Here is a 6,121-nt window from a genome sequence, read left to right as displayed (position 1 = left end):
GGTTCCAGCTCACCCAGAGCCATTATGGGGGTGCTTCCCTCATTCCACTGCTCAGTATGAGTGGAAGCCTGCCAGCACCACTCTGTGGACCTTGCAGTGAAGTGGGGCCTAGCTAGTAACATTTTTAAAAGTGTGCTTCCAAGTAACATTTCAGTTATGTGAAGCCATCGGTGGATTGAATACGGGCCAGCTGGTTTAGTCCCTTCCATCCTGTCACTATCTGTCTAATAAACACACTTTATCTGCATCACACCATGGATACAAAGTGGAGTACTGTCAGGGTTAAACACACTGCTGTTGAGGCAGGTCATGAAAAGTGCGTCTTCAGTTCAAAATACCGACTCCTTGTTGCTGGGCTCACCGATGTCACATCCCGGAACTTGAAAATCTGACCTTATATGGCAAGAGAGACTGTAAAAGTGACTAAGTTGTGGATCTTGAGATGGAGGGATAATCCTGTAACCACCAGTGCCCTTATAAGAGGGGACAAAGGGACATTTGACAGTAGCACAGATGAGGGAAGTGGGTGTTGAGGAGTGCTGCAGCCAGGAGCCAGGGAATGCCACAACCTCCAGAAACGGAATAGGAATAGGCCTTCCCCTTGGGCCTCTGGTAGGAACTAGCCTTGCCAACAGCTAGGTGTTATCCCAGTAACACTGACCTCAGACCTCTGCCCCCAGAACTGTCCGAGGATAAATCTGTGTTGTTTGAAGGCACTGAGTTTGTGGGGAGTTGTATAGCAGCCGCAGGAAACTAATGCACTCCCTCGGCCAGTACCCCTTACTCAGTGATGCCCCCCAGGCATGTAGGTGTGGTGCAGTCCCGGTTTCCACCTAGCCCACCAGCAGATCTTGTGACAGCTGGTCCAAAACTGGCAGAAATTCAAGTGCCATCTGACTGCTTACTTCTGCCTTTCACACCTCTTGATGGAGAACCTCAACTGACCCCTCCTGTTCCTTAGCTTGGTGTCCCTCCCACCTCATCTCTCAGATCTCATCTCAACTACTTAAAAAAAAACTGTATAGAATTAAATGTAGAGATGGTAACGGCAATGAGAGTGAAGACTTAGTCCTTTTGTGTTAAGTTTAGGTTTTATAACCATTGAGAATCTTCATGGGTATGAATACACACGCACACACGTGCACACACACACACATTTTATTTATATGTATTTCCCCTTAAGTCAATGTTGTGGGCATATAAGTAACATATGATAAGTCTATTTTAAGGTGCAGGTTATTGAATTTTGAAAAATGTCTATAGTTGTGCAGCCACCAGTACAGTTTCCTTATCTGTTTTGCAGTCACTCCTTCATTAACCTGACTCCAGGCAATCCCTGTCCTGTCTTCTGACAGTGTCAACTGCTGGGAGATTGTATGTTTGTCGTCTTTAAGGGGATCTGGCATATTAAAACATCTGGCAATAGGTTTTTCATTTAAAATATTTTCAGCCGAAACCGGTTTGGCTCAGTGGATAGAGCGTCGGCCTGCGGACTGAAAGGTCCCGGGTTCGATTCCGGTCAAGGGCATGTACCTGGGTTGCGGGCACTTCCCTAGTGGGGTATGTGCAGGAGGCAGCTGATCGATGTTTCTCTCTCATCGATGTTTCTAACTCTCTATCTCTCTCCCTTCCTCTCTGTAAAAAATCAATTAAAAAATATATATATATATATAAAATGTTTTCATGTAAAATGTGTAATTAGTTTTAGACTTGTAGTAAAAATGTTTAAGAGCATATGACTAAGTTTATAAATGATATTGGAATATATACAAGAATTTGAAAGCTTCTATATTTATTTATAACTTTGATTTATTAGAGTTTTTAAAGAGTTGTTACAAATATCAGAAGAAAATGTTTAAAATAAAAATATTTTATTTAGTAATACTAAAGAATTAAATAAAGTATTGACAGGGAGAAAAGCCTAAACTGAGAAGAGACCTAATCTCATCAGGTTAATCTTTTTAAAAGACTGTTTGAATTGCATCCACAGTTCATATTCTAGGTGTTCTTTTATGAGAACTCTATGATGTTGCCACTTAAAGATCAAAGAAAGCCAGGGAATATCAGAATATTCTGACTTGCTATTTTTACCCCTCTCTCTCTCTCTCTCTCTCTCTCTCTCTCTCTCTCTCTTTTAATTTAAGATATCCTTTTGTCAATTTCATGGGGCGGGGGGAATAACTCAGCAAATAAAGTTTAAAAAAGAGAAAGTGATTTTATAAGAGATGATTTCTAATTTAAAAAGTGGATTTGGGTCTGTGAATGCAGTGATGTGTTACCTTTCTTAACTTTTACAGAGTGTGCAGTGCCAACTGGGTGACTGGGCTTCTAAATGCAGGGGTGGAAGAACATAATTGCCTTATATGTGACAAATTAAAAATATGTGTAAATATCAGAGGTATAGCATTTGGGTTTAATAATAAACATAGGGATAAAAATAATCTTTTACATTAAGAGGAAAATCATTTCAGTGAAATTTCCAAATAATTAACCAGTTATAAAAAATAACATCTGGAATCTGGCCCAAAGGAAGAGGGGATTTCTGTTTCTATTGCCATTTGGACATTTACAATGACGGGTTGAATACAGAGCGACCTTTCTCACTTCTCAGTGGGAGGGAGAAGGAGCCCCACTTCAGGGCCATGGATCTCTCAAAGAGCAACACTGTGTAAGATGAGCTTTCATTTTCCACAAGAATTGAAATCAGGCACAATTGCAGAATTTAATTTCTGTATAAATGACAGGTTTTTCAAGGAGGTGAATCTAATTTTACATCCTGCCCAGGCTTTGAGTGGGCCAAGTAGACTGTGGCCAACTAAGTGTGGCCTCTTCATGGCATATAGGGATAAAATCCAATTTTAAAATGCAAAGACTAAACACAATTACAGTGCCACTCACACTTCCAACCCCACTCAGTATCAAATTGTGGTCCAAAAAGTTTATCATCATTATTAACAGTCTCCAGGGTGGAACCTAAGAATCTGGACAAATTTCACACTCATTCAGGGAGCCGCACTTTCCCTGTCTGATAACTGCTGTTGCATTTTCTAAACAACCACAGCTTCACCGACACAGTGTGGTTCACACTAGGACTTTCTAGTGGCCCTTCTCAGCCGGGAGAACCCAGCTTCACTGCCTGAAACGCGAGGGTCACCCGTGTGTGATGGCGACCTTCTCTCCCAGGTACCCGAAGTGGCAGTACTCACGCACCAGCCCTGGGAGAACTGAGAAAACAGTCAATTAAATATTCTCCGAGGGGCCTACCTCCCTCTCCTTGTCCATCTGTCTGAGGAAGACTGCAGGCCATGTGTCAGAGGTGAGGTTAGCTCAAGCTCAGGAGATGGTCAGCCCATACCGCAGCCAGCTGAACACACTAATGAACTAGCTGCTCACATTAATCATAGTCTTTTCATCACAAAAGAATTGTCAGAAAATTAAAGGGATTCATAAAAACAAATGGATAATTGACAGTGGACAGTGTTCTGCTGAATAAGAACTGCATTCGGTGGCTGTTGGAGGTGAAAAGTGTGATGAGGACCCACACTCAGCACCACCACTGCTCATCGGCTCAGACACTGGCTGAGACAGAACAGCGTGTGCGCAGGACAGGAAATTCTGTCATGTTTTGGCCACACACCCACACAAATAGCCTTCCCTGTCACAGCAGCGTCCGTGTGGATGACAAATCAGGCACACACACAAAATGACCCATGCACTTACACAGGGAGTGAACCCACACACTTTTATTTACACTTTAGAAAGTTACTAGGCTGTCCACAAAGAATGGTTACGAAACATGAAGTTCATTTGCACTGTTAAAAAGGTGTAGTTTATTCATCCACCTGTAAAAATAATTCTCCTGGCAGCAGCAGTTAACTTTTAACCTCCCATTTTAGAACTTCAAGTATTTGAAAGGCACTTAAGTTTTCCCCTGCTTTTATTTCATTTTGTACCTTCTCATAGTAATTAACTGACTCATGAAGACAAAGCATTTCTTTTAAAATGTGGGCTTCACATGGAATTTCAGGATCCCAAATGACACTACATAGGCTTGCTCTAAGTTTCCTCTTAGTGCAGTTTGGCAAATATCCCAATTGAACTTCAACTCTGAGTTAAAAGTATCAAACAGAGATAGGGCTAAGTGCAGCTGTGGCCTTCTGGGCTGCCCAGAGGCTCCGGAGAGCTCAGGACAGAAAACCCAATGGCCCCAAACTGAAGTGACTGCGGACACCTGCCTCTTTATCATCCCAGAACAGTCCGCCACAGAGACAGAAACACCTGAGAAGGTCTCCTGGCTCAGGGCTCTTGGGTACCATGAATATCCTTAAAGGGCATCGGCCCCTGCACACCACTTTGCCCCCATCCCCATAGAAAGCATTGTCGTCCTCCCCACTCCACCTCCAGCGTTAAGGACAGCAAGCACTGACACAGAAACCTGACCTCTCGGGTGGTCTTCTCCCCCCACTCCAGCGCGCTCTGTCACTAGGCTCTCCAGCTGCTCAATGGAAGTGCACTTTGGTTTTGATGCTAGAAAAGTGGTGGAGACCACCACTAGATGGCCCCGTCACTGGGTCTGGCCTGGCTGTTGCTGCCTTTCTGGCCTTGCTTGACCATCTGGGGTCTGTGGGCAGCAAAGGTGGCATGTGCATCTGCACAGCGGGGTCACTGCCTGCTGCTGCTCATCAGGAGTCACTTCCAACCTGCTCTCTCCCAGGATGCTGCTGTCCCCATTCTCCAACACGACACATTCTTTGCTGCCTCCTCTGCCCTCCTGAGGGGTCTGCAGGGGGCTGCCTGGAGGGGTAAAGGAGGAAGATGTGGACACAGGTGGGGAGACCTCCCTCACAGAATCTGCTGCCCAGGCTCCTGGTTGGCCCAATTCTGCTCTGTCATTATCAGGTGGTGGTTACTATTGTAGAATTTGTCAGGGTGGCCCTTCGCCTGTGTTTGGGAAAGCGCTGCCATGTTGAAGTCTGTTGCTGGTGGAGGGGCCCTGGAATAATGATGATTGTTGCCCATCCCAGGGAAGAGACAGAGAGCGTGTAGTAGAAGGGCACCCCAAGTACCAGTGTCTGTGGCCTAGTGGGAGGGGAGTGGGATCACATCCCCAGATATTGCTGCCTCCACCCTGGATTCAGCGGTGTCTGGGCTATAGTGGTTGGTCATGCCCTGTTTAAGCTTCTTCCAGCCCAGGTGGTATATCTCTAGCACGTTGAGTAAGAGGGACAGGCAGGCCACGACCAGCATGAAGATGATGAAGACGGTCTTCTCTGTGGGCCTGGAGATGAAGCAGTCCACCATGTTGGGGCAGGGCCACCGGTCACAGTGGTAGAGTGGCTTCAGTTGAAAGCCATACAGATAGTACTGTCCAACAATGAATCCCACTTCAAACAGCATCTTAAAGATGATGTTGAATATGTAGGTCCGGAGCAGGGCCCCTGCAATGGGGACCTTTCCCTGGTCGTCCCGCACTAGGGACCTATTCTTCTGGCCATGGTCGCTCTCTCCCTTTGCCTGCTCTTCCTCCCTCCCTTTCTTCTTCTCTTCCATACGCACGATGTGCAGCACATGCCCCAGGTAGATGAGGGTGGGTGTGGACACGAAGATTATCTGCAGCACCCAGAAGCGGGTGTGCGAGATGGGGAAGGCTTTGTCGTAGCACACGTTCATGCAACCTGGCTGCTGGGTGTTGCAGGTGAAGCCTGACTGCTCATCTCCCCACACCGACTCCACCCCAGCTCCCAGCAACAAGATTCGGAAGATGAACAGGACTGTCAGCCAGACCTTGCCAATGACCGTGGAGTGCCCCTGTGCAGTATCCAAGAGTCTCCCCAGAAGGCTCCAGTCTCCCATTGCTCCAGACTGCCAGCCTGTAACGGAACATGTTTGTTAATAGTCAGGTAGGACAGGTGAGCTCAAGTCCAACCATCTGTCTTTGTACATAAAAGTTGGAATGTAGTATAATTGGATGGCTGCCCTACTGCTTCCCAATGTGGCCTGTCCTGCAGAGCTCTTCACACAATGTGTATGTACATCTCTGTATAGTGTACTCGTGTGTGTACATCTGTATGTGTGTGCATTGTGTACCTGTCTATGTGAGTCATGACACGTGGGTTAAACC

General features: G+C 46.0%; 1 pseudogene across 1 annotated transcript; it reads right to left on the bottom strand.

Annotated features, from left to right (window-relative positions):
• Positions 1-4,551: 4,551 nt before the first annotated feature.
• On the bottom strand, positions 4,552-5,853 carry LOC308535835 (gap junction alpha-3 protein-like; annotated as a pseudogene). Its single transcript has one exon. The product of its transcript is annotated as a gap junction alpha-3 protein-like (transcript).
• Positions 5,854-6,121: the final 268 nt, after the last annotated feature.

The sequence above is a fragment of the Myotis nattereri genome, assembly GCF_964212035.1.
Source record: "Myotis nattereri genome assembly, chromosome: 2".
NCBI lineage: Eukaryota > Metazoa > Chordata > Mammalia > Chiroptera > Vespertilionidae > Myotis > Myotis nattereri.
This window is presented reverse-complemented; position numbering and strand designations above follow the sequence as displayed.